The sequence below is a fragment of the Bactrocera dorsalis genome, chromosome 4 (genome assembly GCF_023373825.1).
Source record: "Bactrocera dorsalis isolate Fly_Bdor chromosome 4, ASM2337382v1, whole genome shotgun sequence".
NCBI lineage: Eukaryota > Metazoa > Arthropoda > Insecta > Diptera > Tephritidae > Bactrocera > Bactrocera dorsalis.
Window position 1 is genome coordinate 13,361,636 of NC_064306.1, and position 20,245 is coordinate 13,381,880.

Consider the following 20,245-nt stretch of genomic DNA (forward strand, 5'->3'; position numbering starts at 1 on the left):
TCAGGAAGAACAACATATTTTGTTTGGTACGGGTTTTGGGAGAGAGTATCCGTAACTGTAAACTCAAAGTAAATGCAAAAAATTGTGTTTAGTTATACCCGATCCGTAAGGTGTTTGGATACTCGTGGCGCATTTTAAGCAAAGTAACTCGAACATCCATTGCTGAGTGAGTGGAGTACCTGTGACTATGACTTTGTAGACCGTAAATCAAAACTTCGATCAACACAAATTCCAATAATTTTAGAAAAAAAGTATCCACAGAGTACCCGCTCTTTCAACTGTAAATCATTTGAAAGCTTCGAGAGTATAGCTGTAAAGAAGTGGAAGTTCTTAAAAATCAAACAGCTCTTCGTAGGATTGAAACATGTATGACCTCCGTTTAATAAATATAAATACCAAAGGTAAAGAGCTCATAATCCATATTACTCAAGATATAAACCTCAAAAAGTTCAGTGGATAACTATATATTGCAAAGTTTTGTTCCGAAATACATCAAAATTATGGAGCGGGTAGCTCAAATAACTAGAAAAACAGATCAAGTGTTCCAATAACCGCGATAAAAATGTTTCTTGACCGACTTGATGCTTAGTTTTGTTTTTCCAAAGAATTGGATTGGACTTGTTGTTGTAAAAATTTATACATACGCGAGTCTATGTACAAAGTTTTAACAATTCAAAGTGCAATGCTTCATTGCAGAACTCATTTTATTTGCACATACATAATTCTTTGCTAAAATTTCTCCATTCGCTGGTCTTTCTCTAAGACCAATATTAGAAATTGGACTCTAGTTCAATATAACAGAACCATTTGTGTAATGGAACCGAGTCTGTGCTGATAGGAAAAGGTCAATGATATTTGGAATAACGTTTTGCGACCGACAGCAATTCTAGAAAGTGCGACGAGTGTTCAAATATATGTATATTGTTGTAAACTATGTCTAATGTCAGTCAGGGTGCTATTAAGTATGACACTTCAGACCATTTATCTTAGTACATACCACAGCGGTGCAAAATCTTAGAGTTGCTCTTAATCGCCTATGAGTACTCGTTGTGTATGGTCTATAAAGGACCCAATAGACCACATGTCACAGCGTGATCCGCAACTCAAATCTAAAAGTCTATAAAGTTTCTATAATGTGCTTTAGGAGCTTGAAAGCGACAAATTCAGCGGTTGCATAATTAGATGGAGTTATATTATTTCAGACCCGAACAGTATCGATCAAGTACACATAAGCCGTCGACAGCTGTATAAGTTCTTATGACTCAGTCACTGTCAGAAACATCTGCTTAAGTAGTCAACTCAGCAGAAAACGGTAAGGTGTTTGGAAAGTGGAAAAAATTCATCGTCGAAAATAATTTCCTTTTAGTAGAATACTAGCAGCTTTTTCTGTATTCGCGCTCGTTTGGAGCACATTTTCGGTTATCAAAGTCTTGTCTCTTCTGTAAGTCAAACAAAACTACGCGCTTGCGTTTTATTTTTGCCCTCTGTCTTGATTTCTTTTGTGCTCGCTTCGCGCCACCTTATTAAAGCTCTATTCTTTAGATATTGCATTCATCTGTCAGAGCCAGAGCTGGTGAAATATTTCAGCGATTTTTATTTCAAAATAAAAGCTGAATTTAAACGAGGCTCTCTTCGGGATTTCAATTTATATTTTATTGCAGTTTTTTCCATTACTTTATTATACCCTCAACAGGATATATTAAGTTCGCGACGAAGTTTGTAACATCCAGAAGGACAAGGTGACAGTCGCAGATCCTATTAAATATAAATATGGTTGAATGATTAACATGATGAGCTAAGTCAATTTAGCCATATCTGTCTCGGACCGCCGATATTGATCAACTACATCATATAGCTGCCATACAAACTGAACGATCAAACTCAAGTGCTTGTATGGAAAGTTTTTATGTGTGAAGGCTATTAAAACTTCGGTGCAACTATATTTTTGTTTTATATTTCTATAATATTTTTTGTTGCGTCCGCTGCTGGTCAAGTGGCAGCAACACTCGCGTGCCATGACGAATGCATGCAACATCCACAACTACTACTTGCCACCAAATCGCGGCTCAGCGCAGTCCAGCTGACCGCCTTTCTCACCGCGCTTCCTCAAATCCACAACCATTGTATATAGTTGATATGTACATATGTCATAAACTTGCCTTGTACCTTCTCCTACTTGTATGTATATATGTATAAATGTGTGGCAATGTGTCTGTTTGGTTCCGTTGATTCTTTTGAACTTCGCTTTGCTTTAATGTGTTGCAATTTTTGTACAATGACTTTTTTGGGTAAAAGCTTTATGCTGCTCCCTGTGTGCCTCTCTTTGCATGTTCGTGTGTGTTCGATGTTGCGACGAAAGAAACACTTAATATTATGCAAGTGCTGCTTTTAGGGTTCTTGCCCCCGGCACAACTCAGCTGCGCTTTTCGTATGCAAGCAGTTCCTACACACACACATACAGACACGTGGACATGTGGTTCAATGAACCCTCGATACCTTGTGACTCTGCCTGCCGTTCACCTCTATTGCTTAATGCTTTATTGTCTTTTCGGTGTCAGTTAGGATTTTGCTGCATGGGTATTCCTTAATTTTAAGGTGCATTAGCGATTGCTTTATTGACTTGAAAGTTGAATTGATGCAAAATTTTCTTCTTTAGGAGCTTTAGGGTGGTCCTAAAAGATTAAATAATTTATTTTAAGCACTCTCTCCACCAGAAGTGGTAATACCATGCTTGTAGGAGCCACATTTAAATTTGAGAACAGCGGCTTAAGTGTCCATTGTGCCGCATTAAGTCTAAAAATTCTGAACTTTTGGGGAATACCCAAATTAATTGGCTCTATCTAGGTCTTAAATATACTGAGTTTTAAATTGAGGACGGTTATGTTTAAAGCAAGCCTGAATGCATGGCATAAGTATCTTAAGCCGCCATGCGTGGGAAAAATTAAATGTCTGCACTTTAGAACCACCCTAGGACATGCAGAATTACATGTATACAAATTAATTTTTAAAGTGCCAATGAAATTTACTTCAATTTCAGTTGTTTACGCTCGACGAATTTTGTAATAATTTTCATGACACATAAAAGCTCTGAAGGAAGCATTATTAAAAATGAAATTAAATTAGGAAACTTCGTGAGATAATATAATTTTAAGGTTCAGAATATTAAGTTTTCAAATATGAGCTTCCATAAAAAGCGCTTAGTAAAAAAGCTCAAAAAAATTTTTTTCTACACACAGAGATCAAGTGGATGGCGATCAGAGAATTTTCCTCTTTCCTCAAATCTTAAACTCAAAAACTCGGATATAGTATACAGATTTTTCACGGGAAAGTTTGAGAGTCAAAATGCTTTAAATTAGCTATTTACTCTTATAGACTGAATTTTATTAATTTTTAGGGCTAAAACCAATCTTCCCATGTTAACATGGACGGTAGCTCCAATGGTATTACAAATATATATATATAGTGATGGAGGGAGCGGGCAGGTTGGTGGCAATTCCTCTCAAGCCCGAAATTCTCAGCTGGGTTTTGCACACTGCAAAAAAGTTTTACAGATTTTTTTCTCCAAAAATTCAATACAGTCATCGCCAATCCCCGATTTTCTCTCTGCGGCCCAGAGTAAATGAGAAACTGATTACTAGCACTTTGCATAAGTTCATATTATATACCTCAAGTGCTTCTTTCTTAAGTATGCCAATAGCGAATATATGAAAATTAGTTGGATAATATAACTCGGAATGTTTGTGTAATGAGCTATCGACCTTGTTTTAGAACTACACGACTTCGTGATATCTATTTTCTCTCTTCTACTGTGATCAAAAATGAAAGTGGATTTGTTTATTTCACCAGTTCACCCTATTCAGAGTAATACCCGTCCGTTAAAACGCCTTTTTGTCAACGCTTTTCCAGTCCCCGCAACAATCGGAATAGTCTTTTTCTGTTATAGCCTTCAAAGCCTTCTTGCATTCGTTTTTCTCCTTCAATCGTCTCAAAAGTATAAACCACTTCCACTAGAGTCGGGTCGAGGCAATCGAAACGAACGAAACGCTTTTATATCCGCTCGAGGAGTGTCAACTTTTCTATTAAGTATACTAGAGACAGATTGGAAAGTTAATATCTTTTTAACGATTCATTTAAAGAAGAAGAAACAGTTCTGACCGCTTCAGTCAATTTTATTAACTCCATGAATTGCGAGCCAATTAAAATGGAAAATGAAGTTTTTGCCAAAAATGCTAAATTTCTTTTCAAAGTTACGAACTTCAGTCTAAAAACCTTAGACAACTGAAGACCAGGTCGCTGTAATGCCAAAAAGCTGATACATTTTTGGTACATCGACAAAACTTCTTGAAACTTAACGTTTGTGTAAACAGCCTTCGAAAACGGCCGGAATTGTGGTAGAACAATTCATGGATTTTACTCGATGATAATGCACTATCGTATCGAGCCACGATTGTGACCAAATTTAAAGCTAAAAACGCTATGAATACCATCGATCAATCACCGTATTTACCAGATTTGACTCCGTGTGCCGTTTTCTTGTTCCCCAAACCAAAATACCGTGGAACCCGTTCTCAGTCAATCGAAGAGACAAAACAGAATTCGCTGAAGGATCTGAAGGCCATGCGTATAAGTGTTTCGGGGACTGGAAAAATCGTTGGCATAAGTATATTGAATCTGGTGGGGATTACTTTGAAGGCGACAATGCAATGTAGGTATGAATGTAACATGTAGGTATCAAAAGCGAAAGTAAGTTGTAACGATGCGTTGTTTACGCTCAAATAAACAGTGAATTATACTAGTACATATAAGTATTTCATTTTTATTGACTATTGTAACTACATACATGCACATATACATATATACATATATGTATAATAATTAGCTCTTTATATTGTAAATATCACTTTATCGATTTCCGGAACTGTGTTGTTTACACACACACTCACACCCGACAATTCGCAATAAAAATCAGCGATCAACGATCATCAGAGCGTTAAACGGCCGACTCGATGAGTCAGTGAAAAACGAAAGGAAACTAGTTTGCTTAAAATAGACTAAAACGGGTGGGTATTGAATGGAAAGAATCGTAAAAGAACATAGAATATTGTGTGAGGCAGTTACGAAAACAACAATGCAACATTACAGCTGACAATCATGAAAGCCCACATTTCAGCAAGAAGCAACAAGGAGGAGGATCGGCTCAAAGCAAATGCAAGCGGCTCAGCGGCAACGTAAGAAAGTATGAACGCTTCACATTACAATGCACAACACATACATATGTACATACAGACATTATATACAGAAGTATGTGGTATCAGGTCTGGAGATTGAGTATGGCAGACGACAACACGACAGACCCCGCCCAAACAAATGCGCTGAAATCGCCTTGAACTTGCGAAAAAATATGAGCACAGTTCGCATACCTCATCAACTACCTTTATTGTCTTTTACAACAAAAAAAAACATAAATGAATGAAATACAAAAACAAAAATAAGGCAAGAAAACTAGCAACAAAATAAATACAGACGAGTACGCGCATAAATAAAAATCAAATCATGAGCAATGCAAACGGAAGACTCGGACTTTAAACTATAACATACATACATATGCATGTATACCTGTATTTATAAATATTAGGGTGGGACTTAAATATGGGGAAAAAAGTAGTGAGATGAAAAATAAATATGTGCATGCATATATTTTTTAAATTATACTTTTTGAAATAAATCAAAGGGCTGCAACGAAATTACGTTACGCAACAAAATTCCGTAACGCACGCGTTACACAATCTGACAACATTCGAAAAGCTGAAACTATTTGCATAACTATTACGTTTGCTTAATGTAATGATCGAATGCTTATAAAAGAAAAAGTGATAAAGTTGCCACCTGTTTGTATCTCAGAAGTTTAAAAATTGTATAAGCTAAAGAAAATCTATAATACAAGTGTCATAATGCGGACATTTAAAATTTAAAGCGAACAGTTCAAACTATATTTGGGAGTGTTGCCACCTGTTCATAACTTGTTTAATGTGCGTACTTAATAAAATAAATTAAATAAATTTACAATGTTGAGAACACACTAGCAAAAAAGAAAGAGTTTTGCTTGGGATATTTTTTTGATGGTAGTTGCCACTTGTTTTCAATTTTATGTCAAAGCGATTGGGTATTAAACTGTAGATGTTTACGAAAACATTTATAAATTTACAAAGTTAATTTGAACGGGGTTGCCACTTAATTTATATTATATGATATTAAAAAATGCGGTCATAACGATATGCAACTACAGTTGTTTAAGAGGACACATATCTACAATTTTCTGTTTATTCAATTTTTAGGGTTGCCACTTAATTTGCATTATCCTAAATATAAAAAAATACAAGCATAAAGGTATGAAACCGTAGATTTTGGAAAAAACATGTATAAACAAAAATTATCACGCAAGGTGGCCACCTAATTTAAATCTATATATTATAAAATTGTTAAAATAAAAAAATAGGAGCAATGGTGTATTTAAAAAAATACGAGCAACTTGGTTTCAAATTAAAGATGTTTAAGACAGCATATATGTACATATATACAAAATTAAGTTGTGCAAGGTTGCCACCTAATTTATGTTCAATTATATTAAACAAATACGATCGTAAAGGTACTAAACTGTAAATGCTTAAGAAAGCATATATTTACAAAGTTATTTTGAGCAGGGTTGCCACCTAATTTTGATTATATCATATTAATAAAATACTATTCTGAGGGTATCAAACTGTAGATGTTTAAGGAAGCATATATTTATAAAATTATTTTAAGCAGGGTTACCACCTACTTTGTATTAAATTAAATTATAAACCAATAAAGTATGGGCACACTTTAGAGGTTTACTGTCACAGATATTTTTGAAAAGAGTTGCCATCTTAGTAATAAACTTTCAATCAAAAAAGTGATTATTATATATGTACATATGTACGTTTTCATGGGTATGTGAATTTAACCTTTTCAGGACCACCCTAACGTGTACTATATATAATTATTCAAGTACTCATATGTGATGCGATCGCCGGTTGCGATCAACTGACGGCATAATTGTTGGACGGCTGTTGCATTGTGTTGGCAACAAAGTGTTGAGTCTACGGAGCGCTAAAAATCACAAAAGATATATACCTACATATTTTCATATATCCGTAGCTATGCATATAATTGCATATCCACTCTTGCTGTCAATTTGAAAGCCGCACGAATTCACAAATGAATTCACATCAACGAGTGGTGAGACTGAATTTCATTATTTATTTACTATTCATTCCCGTGGCGGAATAATTGGCCGTAAACAATGGTGCAAAGCGAGCAAAAAATTCAAATATTTATGTACATACTAATTAAAAGAATTATGCCGGTAATTATAGCAATCATCATGATACATTTCAAATCGTATAAAAATTAAAATTAAAATTTAAATTTAAAATTAAAGTTAATTAAAACACCAGTGCGATTTTATAAAGCGATGACTAATATGTAGTCCTTTATATGCGAGGTTAGCCTCAAAATTTCGGCAGTTCCATAGAAATATTATCTTCTGCGTGGGTTTTTGACTTGATATATAAATTCTTATGGAACCATTCGGGATTCAGCGATGACTAAAAATGTATGGGACTCTACATTTGTCGGGTAGGAGATCAGCTTAATTACTATATGTAAGTATGCTCGGCACAACCTGGGATTCTCTTCCTATCTCATGCACTGGTACTACACAGCTATTTAAGACCAATTCTGCTCTACGGTGCAGTAGTATGGTGGACAGACACGGAAATTTACCTACTAGACGCCAATAAAAAGGGTTTAGAGGCTTACAGCGCTGTGCGTGACGAGAGCAACTCCAACGTCGCCTGTTGAACTGGTGCTAACCCTGCCACCTACGAACCTCTTCGTTGAAAACTGCGCAGCAAAATTGGCAAGACGACTACTGGCTGCGAAGTATTTACATATAGAACCTTCGATAGGTAATGGCGGTTTGGCAAACACCGACTACATGATACTGGGAAAAAATGTTCAAAATAAACATAGAAAAAGATGGTTGACGTAAAGGTATGTTAGCAACGCGTAATACTCTAAACATTTTTACAGTTGGCTCGAAAATTGAGGATGAAGTTGGTGCGGGGATATACTGTTCAGAGTTAGGCATAAGACAGCCTATGTTTCTATGTAAGTTGATTCCAGAGCTTCCAAAGGCATAGAGTCTGTCAAAATTCGCGTCAACAGCAGGCATCCTAAAAAATGACTACTCCTCATACACCTAGTAACTGAACTCCATCTGGTTTCGCAGAGGACCAAAACTCGTCTATTCATGGTTCATTGACCTACCAGACTAACTTAAACTAATCTAACCTATATAAGTTCAATCTAGAGCTACCAAATTTAAAAGGTTAGAGTCATAAGCCCAAATATTCGAAGAATAAGTACGACTCTAATATCAAAAAGTAATGATGTTCACTGTAACCTTAGCACATACAATAGATATATAATCGATAATGCGATTTTATTTGGAGTCACCTTAAAAGTAAATCAGTCCTTAAATTGAATGAGTACAGAAAGCCAATTATTATACAATATTCCACAAAAAGCCATTATATGAGCTCTGCGCGATTTAATTTAGCTCTTTTCAAGAACTTTCCGAAGTTCGGTCGAACTTTTCAAAAAAGGCATAAATATATTTTTGCTAAAAGCCTTTTCGAATCTAGTATCAATATATGCAACAATAATACCCTGTCTCAAAATAACAATTTACGCATGCGCAGCTGTTAGCTCCGTATGTTTGAGCAGTATTTATGATTCTCAGGTCATCGTACGCTTAAATGCGTTAATTAAAATACAAATTCAACAAGATGAGCGTGTTCAGTGTGCTAATAAACAAGTACGGCAGTACCAAAATAGATTTTTATAGATTCGCCCAACTGACTTTTAGATCGTACTTGATCAATTTGAGGCTTTATTTAGCGCTATATTTAGAGTGTTTATCAAATTTATTGATATTCAATTAGAGTTAAAAATTAGATTAACTAAAAAAATTGTTTATATAACCAATAAATATTTACTAGGCTCTAAAATCAGATTTAGCTTTCGAATAAAGACAGAGTTGCAGTGGTTTGTGAAAAGACCTTATATCTTCATACTTAAACTAGACCTTGAGATGTCGGCCATATAAAGTTTTAAATTCGAAGATAGGGCGTAAAAGATTGAGTGTAGCGTTTGCTGTATGGCACGTAGCGTCGTCCTGAAATGTTATCCAAGTCTTCCTCTTAAATTTGTTTGAAGAAAAATTCGGTTAACATTGCGCGATATCGCTCACCATTGATGGTTCGGTTCCTTCTTCATTTTCGAAGAAAAATGGGTTATTCCACCAGACCAAAATCCGCACCATACAGTGATTCAAATGTGACAATTCTGCTTGTTAACGTAACCATCGAGGTGGAAATGAGCCTCGTCCGAAAAGATGACTTTTCGGTAAAATTGACCATCCTCGGTCAAACGATCTTCTCCCGTACTGTAGAATAGTGAATAGGCCCATTTCGTTAATTTTAGACTTACTGAATATCTGTCACTTTCCGAATAGTATTTGACGTTTCCAATGTCGAAATATAGATAATTTAAATTTAAAACGTTAGATGACCCACACTATACTTTAGGATAAAAGACGATCGGCTTGAGTTTTTAACAACAGTGTTTTTTTTTAGAAAATATTTGCAAGCGGTCAAAGTAAATGGCAAATAGCACAATCGCTTGATATGCCACTGTTCTGCTCGAAAAGTTTACTTTATTTGATATGAAAAAAATGGTTAGGAATTGTCTTTCTACAAGTCACTTGAAGGATTAGTTGCCAGAATGCCGTTTCGATATCATCTAGTCTATCAGATTCGAGCTTAACGGTGCACAACTGTTTCTTGCAATTCTTTAATGCTTCAAAGATTACAGGCTTTTATATTTTATAGGTAGGTCAGAGAGCAAGGTCAGACTCAAAGTTATGGACGTTTTATTCGAGCAGTCCGATAAATTTTTCAACTAGCAAAGTTGTGTTTGAAGAACTCTCAGTACTAAACACTTTTTCATTAAAATCACCACTTCGAAATGTCGGTTAGAGTTCAAAACATATGTGGTCCCTACCAATCTTCATAGGTATTTATACACATATGTATGTATGTACACACACCTACCTCACCTTCCTCTGAAAATAACCATAACGCAATTGTTTACTCTGGCCACAGCCTACGGCGTCGTTATCTACAAACATGATACTATAATACGATACAACAATTTGTTATGACTTTTGTTGCTACTGTTTTTTTTTTGGAATAAGCGGACTGTGTATTTTATTGTTTGCAAAAAATGCGACTATGTACACCCATCCACACAAGGCATCTATCAAGTTACTAGCGTTTATTCGCGAAATGTGAAAATATATAAATTTAGGTGGGTTTGTGTGTATGTGTATAATACACCATTTAATAAACCAGTACGTACTAAAAATAAGTCAATAAGGGAAATATGTATGCAGCGTATTAGGTTTATTATGTTCTGGTATTTAAGCAATTTTATATTACTCGTATATATATATTAGGGTGGGCCTTAAAATATGTGAATACTTATTTAGTATGTATATGTTCAGGAAAATATGTATACCATATTTCGCTTTTTAAATATTTAAATTAAAAAAAATATACATTAAGGTGGTCCATAAAAGTCAGAAAAATATTATACATAGGCGGTATGACTAACTTGTCTTATAATTTGCACTGTCCGTACAGTTATATTTTCAATTTAATTTTTATGCATTTTTAGAGTGGTCCTTAAATGTTATATTATACCTTTAATAGGGTGGTTCTTAATAAACTATAATTTAACTGTTCAGGGAAATATTTCTGTACCATATTTCACATTTAATATGCACCTAAATTTGAATTTTATAAAAAATATATTTATTAGGGTGACCCTTAAAACAGAAAAAATACATTATAGGAATTAAGAATAACTTGTAATGGATTTCGCTTTTACAGTATAGGTATATATGCAATTTTCAGGGCGGTCCTTAAAATTTATACTATATATTAATTAGGGTGGTTCTTAGAACTATTAATATAAATGATCAGGGTTGTTTATGCACTATTTTAATATGAAATTTTAGAAAAACTAAATAAATTAAGGTGGTCCTTAAAAGAGAGCTCAAAATATTTCGTGTTGTATTTCACTCCTTTTGTACAGTTATATTTCAATTTTATTTCTATATGTTTATCAGGGTGATTTTGATTTTTACTAATTTTAGATTAGCCATTTAAATATATAAATTTGCTGGGGTGGTCGTTAAAACGGAGAAATTTTTAAAATTAAATATATATTTATTTTATAAAAAATATTTTTATTCGGGTAATCCTTAAAACTGGGAAAAAAATCATGAGAGATTGAAGTTACTTGTACCGTATTTCGCTCCATATGATTAGTTCTGTATGTAAACATACATATGTATACGCAATTTTATTTCCATAGATGTTTTAGGGTGGTTCTTTAAAAGAAAATTAATATAATAAGGGACTAAAGGCTAATAATTTTAGATTTTTCAATTCGTTTTTTATTTGCAGCTATATATTTCATTAAAAAAACTTACTTTAAAATGGTATTAGGGTGGTCTTTAAAAAACACATACACTTTTTCAGTCTCAACCATTAACTCTATATAGTAAGATATGACATATAACTTTTGGCGATGATTTTTCGGCAGCCTAATGTGTCGCACAGTTTCTATGGAAACCAAAATTGATAGAAAAACCTTCTGACAGTTCTAAGTTTGTATATGTTTATTAATTACACGCACTGAAACTAGTGTTCATCTAAATAGTAGTTGAAGTAGTCGAAAAGTAAATTTTGAAAATTTTAGAAATTGTAAATTTTGTTTCTACGTTTACGAACCACCCTAATGTATATATACAAAACGTATTTTCAGTGGTAAAATAAGTCAATATTTTATAAAAAGCAATCAATAAGCAGTTAACTTATAAATAAATTCAAGCACCCCAAATTGGAATAATAAAATATGGTATAATTTCAAATTAATCCATTATAGCTTCCTTATCACAAAGATAACAAGGGTTTGCAAATAATTTATATTTATTTTTATGAAATAAGACCACCTAAGACGTATGTGAAATCGAACAAAAGTACGAAAATATGTAAAAAGTTACAAAAAAATTTTTACCCTTATATAATTTTAGAGAGATCGTGATTTTCGCTATTTTTAGAGCAAAACCTTTTTCTACATTTAATATGAGACTTAAAAAATTTTTATGAGATTAATTAAATTCCATACATAGTCGGTCCAGATTATCGAAAAGATGCGTCACGCGGATTAAAAACTCATTACAACCATATTCAAATAATTTATTCTTCATCCCGAGTTAAGAACGGTCTGACTCTTTTATCAGTGATCTTTGTAGTGACGTGAAAGCATAAAATATTGTTTAAGCACATAAATTAATTTCGAGGCGATAAGAAAGTATTTCAATGCACCGGGAGCGGTCAATATTTACATTACTCCACAATCTTCAGTAAGCACTTGACACATTAACAAAATCACGCTGAATGAGAGACAAGACAGTGAAACAATAAAAAATAAGGAATAAAAAATGAAAATAAAAAAATAAAAATAAAAATAAAAAATTAAAAACAAAAAAGAAGAAAATGAGTGTTAAAAAGACTTCATTCATAAATTCAAATGCCATAAAAAGTGAGTATTTATGACTTATGCAAATTGAAATTGTCACTAGAATGCCCTGATTTGACATTTGTGTGTAATATATGACGTAAACAAATTTCTTAGTTGATATGGCGCTTATCAATTTTACGGTACATTAATGTAGAACGTGAGCATTAGACAAATATTAAAGAGGCTGGTAATTAAGTGAGGCGTCTGAAACAAGTTAAGAATTTAGGGGTTGTTGTGATCGAGAATGTGATCACAGAAATTCGGATATTATTATAATACGAAAGTGTCGAAATTTTTGTTTCCGGAAAGTTCTCAGGCTTTTAAGTTTTAAATACTTTTTTTTAAGCTTTCGCTCAATTAGTGCCATAATCGTGTAAAAAGCTTCTTATCGTTTTAGTTTTAAGCACATTTTTTGAAGCTTTCACCTAATAAGTATCATAATCGTGTAAAAAGCTTCTAAAGCTTTTGAGTTTCAAGTAAGTTGTTTAAAGCTTTCACCTCAAAAGTACCATAACAAAGTAGAAAGCTTCTAAAGCTTTTAAGTTTTAAGTAAGATATTTGCAATTTTCGTCTAATAAGTATCATATTCGCAGAAAACATATTTTTAACGTTGTCGAAAGTTTATAAGGCTTTTATGTTTTGAATAGGTTTTGTGAAGCTTTCACCTAGTAAGTAACATCGTATATTATATGAAATGAATTTTTTAGTTACTAACTTCAAATTTAATACCTTAAAATAAACCGCTTTTCCTTCACTTTTCAAAGCATATGTTCTTGATACAATATATCTTCGATTCCATTTCTGTCACGAAGGTTCCAGTCTTGTCATAAAAATTTCGCTAATCAATAAAAGTTCATTACTTTGTCAGTTTCATTAAAAAAATTAAAAGACATATTAGATTGTAGAAAAAAGCTTTTGAGGAACTCCGAGAAATAATAAAAAGCGGCCGAAACTTCTAGGGAGCTTTTTAAAACTTTCATCAGTTTGTGATATTTAAAGAAAAAAGAAATAAATAAAAATGCATTTCATACTTTTAAAAGCTTTTGAACTGAAAGCTTTTTTAAAACACATGAGTTTTTGAAAATTAAGTCTGATAATTTTTTACAATATGTAGAAATATGAAACTTTTCAGTTTAATAAAATAAGTAAAGTAAATAAGCTATATGATTCTTCAGTTGTAGTCTTACAAAAATGCACGCAAATATTCAAAATCAAATAAAGCTTTTCGTGAGCTTTTTTAAATTTTCACACAAAATTACCGAAAATTTTCCTCAAGTTTATGATTTGTGAATTCAGATTCATACTAAAGCAAATAGAGCTTTTAGTAAGCTTTTTGAAATTTTCATACAAAAAGCACCGAAATAGTTCTACCAAAGCCAGTTTATGGTTTTTGAATTCAGATTCGAACGAATGCAAATAGAGCTTTTAGTAAGCTTTTTGAAATTTTCATACAAAAAGCACCAATTTTTTTTAATCACTTTCGATCGCTATATTATAACAAAATACGGAAAGGTGGGTAAAAACAATTCAGATTTTTTCTTAATAGAATGCTTATGTGAAATCTAAGTTTTGCTCTTGACCGGAATAGAAGCTGTGATACGACTTCACTTCGTTATTACTATCTTTTTTTTCGTAGACAAAATTAATAGTTTCAAAGTATTATAATTGCGATCCTTACATGAGACGAAATGTGGAAAATGTTCTCGAAGAAAAAATGTGGCTTTGAGCCACAAAATTTCAAATGTTTCATAGCTTTACGTGTCTTTCTCTTTTATAATAACCGTTCCATATTCTTATTATGTTTTTGACGTTAATCTCTAAACCTTAACACTCAACCTAAAACTCACTAATACCCCTACTTTTTTAGCCCGATTTCATAGAGTTAACACCAAAACCACAAAAGCACTACAACCAGACCGAGTGTACTTTCCCAACTTTCCTGCTGATGAATGAACTATTTCTCGGAAGCTTTATCTAATCGCTTATCATTCAAAAAACATTGTATAATAATCTTATCGTACTGACTCACAATGATGAGGTATTTGCAAAAATGCGGACACAGTTTTGTTGTCACTTCGGAGATAGATTGAGACAAAAATTATTGCTTTATGCCCACTTCAACTCAATCAGAGATAAAACAATAATTTTAATCACTAAGCGATTAATTGATTATCAATTTTGTTATTATTAGTTCGTTTTGCAAGATTTTCAGATTTGTTTAATAACAATAACATTAATTCTTGGATGTGTTGTTTGGATATCGTGTAGATCAAGCCATTCAAAGTTGCAAACAAAAAATGTTTTCGAACTTTTAAGAAAAAGAGTTCCGTTCAAACAAATTAAGTTCGAAAAACATTTTTAATATGCAAAGAAATGCCTAAAACTAGTTTTTAAAACTAGAAAATACATAAATTTTCTTTATCTTATACATGTTATACGATGAAAATGAGTTGTAATGCTCGCATTGAGTTTAGACTTTTGACAGGTTTAGCAAAGTTTTCAGACAGGAGTTTGACAGCAAACTCAAGTAAATTAAAAAGTTACTTGTCAAACTCGTTTTGAAGTTAGAAATCACTTTTTTCAAATAAAAATTTTAGTCGCATGATTTTTTTAATTTAAAAAAGCATTTCGAAAGTACTTATGAATATATTCAAGACAAACACGAATTTCCCAAAACAAATTTTTTTGATGAAAAGTGAGTTTTACTGTTAATTTTGAGGTTTGTAAGCGATTTTTGAATATTTCGAGAAAATGTTCATGACATAAGTGACCTTAAAGTTAAAAAAAATTAAATTATTTCGAAATTTAGATCATAAAAGTAAAATTCCCGATTCATTTTGAGGTCAAATGATATATCACACTCCCTTTGTGGTAAGAAAGTTTTTTGAAAATCATTTCGAAATTTGAGTTACAAAAGTGGATTTTCCAATTTTTTTTTTTTAAGTTATAAAACAATAATCTGATGTTTTATCAAAATTTGTATGACAAAAAGTGAATTGTACTGCTTTTTGAATATTTCGGGAAAATGCTCATGACAAAAGTGATTAATCACACCACTCTTAGGTTAGAAAATTTTTTTAACTTTAAGTCAGATAAAAAATTTAAAGTTTGCAAAGCCATTTTTATGAATATGTGATGGTTATTTTTGAGAAACAAAAATTAGTTGGTCAAATTTTAGTTTGAACGAAAAAACGAAAATTCCTATGGAAAATGTATGGGAACCTAAAAAAAAACTAGCGACCTCTTAGAGTCTTGAGGGAGGATTTTTTGTTTGTCAATCACTAACATTTGAGGGGTAAAAAAAAAATTTTTTTTTAAATTTTTGAAGCACCCTAATGTACATGTATATGTAGGTTCTAAAACGTTTTTTTAAGCTTAAAAATCAGAAAAACTGAGTTGGCAACATTTTTAAAGGTTAATAAAATCTTTTTTAAATTTGTTTTTAAATTTGTATGATAAAAACAAAGCAAACATCTAATATTGCCTTTTCTCACTAATAAAAAAACCATAAATTTAGAAACAAAAACTATAAAATAGTATAAAAAAATAAAAACAAAATTACAAAAATAATTTTAAATTGTAAAATTTTTAAGAAGCATTTAAAAAATATGAAAAAAAGTATTGATTTTGTTTATATTTTTTTACAATTCCCTAATTTTAATTTTTTTTTTTGGAATTTTTCGGGTTTTTTTGTTAAATACTTTTTTTATCATTTTTTAATTTTTTTACCCTTAATTTTTTTTTCTTCCTTAATTTATTTTAATAATTTATTTTAATTAATTATTTATATTTTTTTTTTTTTTTAATTGCTTTTATTTTTTTTCTTTTAATATTGTTTTTTTTTTTTATATTAATTTCTGTTTATACTTTTTTACTATTTTTTTTAAATTTAGTAGTAGTTCAGCCTTTTTAAAACTCCTTTTAAAATTAGAAAGTTTTGAAATGTATAAATTTAAATTTATTATAGAGTTCGATTCTAAATGTGAGGTTGTGTATAATGACTATGTGTTGCATTATATGATTCGCATAGCCACCTTATTTCAGCCGTCGAATTCGAGTACTTAGCTCAACACCATTTAGCACTTCAATATTTTTATGTATGTTTCACTGTTTTGTAACTCACTATGTATGCTTCCCGGCACACATCCTCAGCGCACATACACCCACTCCTTTCAGAACTTCATATCTCGCAGATACTTGCGCACCAAGCACATTTTGCATAATTACATTCCAGCAAATTAGCACAAATAAACGATGAGGATGAACACATTGCGGCGCATACACTCAGATCGGCATATCTATTCGGATATGTAGGGATATGTATATGTACATATTGCTATAACCGCCGAAGATTCACTTTATAAAGTATGGATATGAGCCGGTCTCTATGCAAGTTGTGCCGTTTGCGCTAAGCAAAAAGCCGGTGAGGGGCACTCGCGGTATAACTCACGCCTTTTTGGCGGCGCAGCATAAATAAGAACACCAAACAACACTGTGCAATACTACAACAACACCACGGTTGCATGCAAATTTTCTTACATGCGTGCAACTACACATATTAGTTTGTATGTGAACGTACCGCGCGCATTGAAGCGACACAGCAAAGCGCGAAAAATGTTGCATTTGCGCGCTGCAACTATTTGTGGCTGCCACATGCGTTGAACTTGAACTTGGAACACTAGCTGGCGGCAGCTAAACGCGGCGCATAATAAACGAGCGAAGAGGGCCAATAAAAGCATTAAATAAAAATGGTTGCGAGGCGCAACCAGGCGTTTGAGAGCCTGTTGTACATTTGCTGTGGCAGGGTAGCGGTATGTTGTTGCACAAAAATTGACTGCGCTAACTTATAACAATGCGCTTTTGCGCTACATACATGATAGCAATAAACTTTTAATTTCTTAAAAAATAAAATAATAAATTTCGGAATTTTTTCCAACACTTTTTTTCAGCACAAAAACTGCACTTGCACGCCGGTGCAACCAAAAAATGCCAGACTAAGCCGAAATTCACACACTTTTACTTGGAAAATGCGCGCATTTGCATTTAAATATTATAAATTTTTCTTACACCGCACAAAACAATAGCGAACGTAGCGCTCACACACATAAAAACTCATAAAAATGCGCTTTTTAAAAACTTAACGCCGCACTCCATACAATACATACATATACACAAAGCACAGCTGTTACAACAAAGCGCGCACCAATGAACCGAGCAATGCGTACCGGTAAACCGCGACCGACGCGCTCAACGCGTTTAGTTTAATGCAAAAGTAGCGATCGACTGACCGAAGCAAGCGATTTTGCAAAGTTGCCAACGAGCGACGCGGCAGCTCCAACGCCAGCGCCAATGCTAGCACACTCAAGTAACTTCGTGCGGTTAGGCTAGCTAGCGCCAAGCAACTTACCATACAGCGCCAGTGGATCGTGTTGAGTATGCGAACACTTGCACGCCAACTTCACATCGCTTTGCACTCACTCAGTCACTCAATTAGCTCATCTTATCGCTGCTCAGCGCACATGTAGGCAGTAGCTCCGGTTTGTTTACGGCTGGCTTATCGGCAACGAAAGCGAAATCGTACAAAAGCGCCGGTATTGAGTGCTGCTGGTACTTGGGGAAGACGAGCAAAAACTGGCATGGCTAATTCACCACAGAATTTGCATAAGTGTGGGGAAGTAAAAGGTACACTGTAAAATCCAGTTTGGAAAAATTTTGCAGAATTTACTACACGTTAAATATACCGGCCCCACTTGGTCTATTGGCTGTATAAAGTATCAACCGTCGCATACTAACATATAATGTGGTGGTGTGGTGAATGGCATTATCGAAAAAGTACCACATTAAGCCCCTGGAACCCCCTGGCTCCGTCAGGGTCGGGAAAGACCTCTCCGAGCCGTTCGATACCAAACGAGATTTCAAAAAAGCGACTGTTTTTCGTGTGACTTCTTCAACCCACTTCTGGAGAAAATAATTCGAGCTGCAGAACTGAACCGATAAGGTATAATCTTCTATAAGAGTGTACAGCTGCTAGCGTATGCTGATGATTTTGATATCATTGGCCTTAACAGCCGCGCCGATAGTTCTGCTTTCTCCGGAATGGATACGGCAGCGAAGCAAATGGGTCTGGTGGTGAACGAGGACGAAATATCTCTTGTCATCAAACAAACAGTCGTCGCACTCGCGACTAGGCACCAAGTCACTTCGACAGTCATAACCTTGAAGTCGCAGATAATTTCGTCTATCTTGGAACCAGCATCAACACAAATAACAACGTCAGCCTCGAAATCCAACGCAGGATATCTCTTGCCAACAGGTGCTACTTCGGACTATGTGAGCAATTGAGAAGTAAAGTCATCTCTCGACGAACAAAAAACGAAACTCTATAAGTCACTCATTATTCCCGTCCTGCTATATGGTGCAGAAGCATGGACGATGACAGTCGACGTTACGACTTTTTCGGAAATACTACAGCTCTGAAAGTAGCAGTACACTCCGGGGAAACCAGAGGAGGAAGAAGACCTCCTCTCCGTTAGAAGGACCAGGTGGAGAAGGACTTGGCTTCACTAAGAATCTCCAATTGGCGTCACTTTGCAAAAAAAATAAAAGAAATTCGAACTAACTTGACAATGCGACCGAGGAAAGAATACATATAAGAAAGTAAACACAACGCTTTCATTCCCAAGCAGAGATGAATGTTCGAATGATTCTATGATCGACAGTTCCAACAGCGAAGTTTACATATTCACCCACGGGATACAGTTTAAAATAGGGACAGGAGCGGACTTCTTTTCTAAAAGTCCCTTCGCAGGAAGTAATTTGAAACTTAATGACTACAATTCAGTTTTTCAGACCGAAAATGTTGGCATAACAGAAGGTACTAAGTGGGCTTCTGGCCTAGCGAGCAAGCCCATAAACCTTCTAGTGTTTAGCCAAGCGACAATTAAGGCTCTCTGCAGCGCCCATACTAAGTCTAATCATATAAGAATAGAAGAAAAAGCAAAGGCAGACGATTTGGCTTGCTCAGAGCAAGCTGGGAATACATTTTCCCTAAGCTGTCCCAGACCATTCAGCTGCTTCAAGGGTTATTTGAAGCAACTTTGAAGCTTAAGGAACACCTCACGTCTTGGAGCACCAGCAACACGGGGTATACCACATAGTTACTTTTAGGTACCCAGAAGCACTATAGCCTAATAAGCAGCAGTGCATCAATATTGAGACCACATTCGAAACTCTCAATTCCTAAAGTAGCTTTATGAGATCTGTATTACGATTTTTAAGACCAAAGACATGCATATGTATGTTAAACTTCCACTGCGATTCAGTGGGCAATTGATCTTTTGCTTCAAATATGCAGTCTTGGCGTTTAACTTCCAGAATCTCTGATTTCAGATCGGAGAAATTTGGTGGAATCTAGAATTTTTGTTTTCAAGGAAATTTTTTGAATATGATTTCAGTGTACATTTTTTGGCAAAGTTTGGAAGCCCGTTTAAACATTTTTAATCAAGCA

The 20,245-nt window shown here is 33.9% G+C and overlaps 1 protein-coding gene and 1 long non-coding RNA gene across 2 annotated transcripts in view; both read right to left on the reverse strand.

Annotated features, from left to right (window-relative positions):
* The window catches only part of LOC125778519 (uncharacterized), a 38,717-nt gene extending 20,441 nt beyond the window's left edge, over positions 1–18,276 (reverse strand). The window contains exon 1 of the long non-coding RNA XR_007422764.1: positions 17,806–18,276. This is a non-coding gene — a long non-coding RNA (uncharacterized LOC125778519). The remainder of the gene's footprint in view (positions 1–17,805) is intronic.
* Positions 1–20,245, reverse strand: part of LOC105234232 (protein sprint) — a 538,584-nt gene that overhangs the window by 428,313 nt on the left and 90,026 nt on the right. The window lies entirely within an intron of this gene.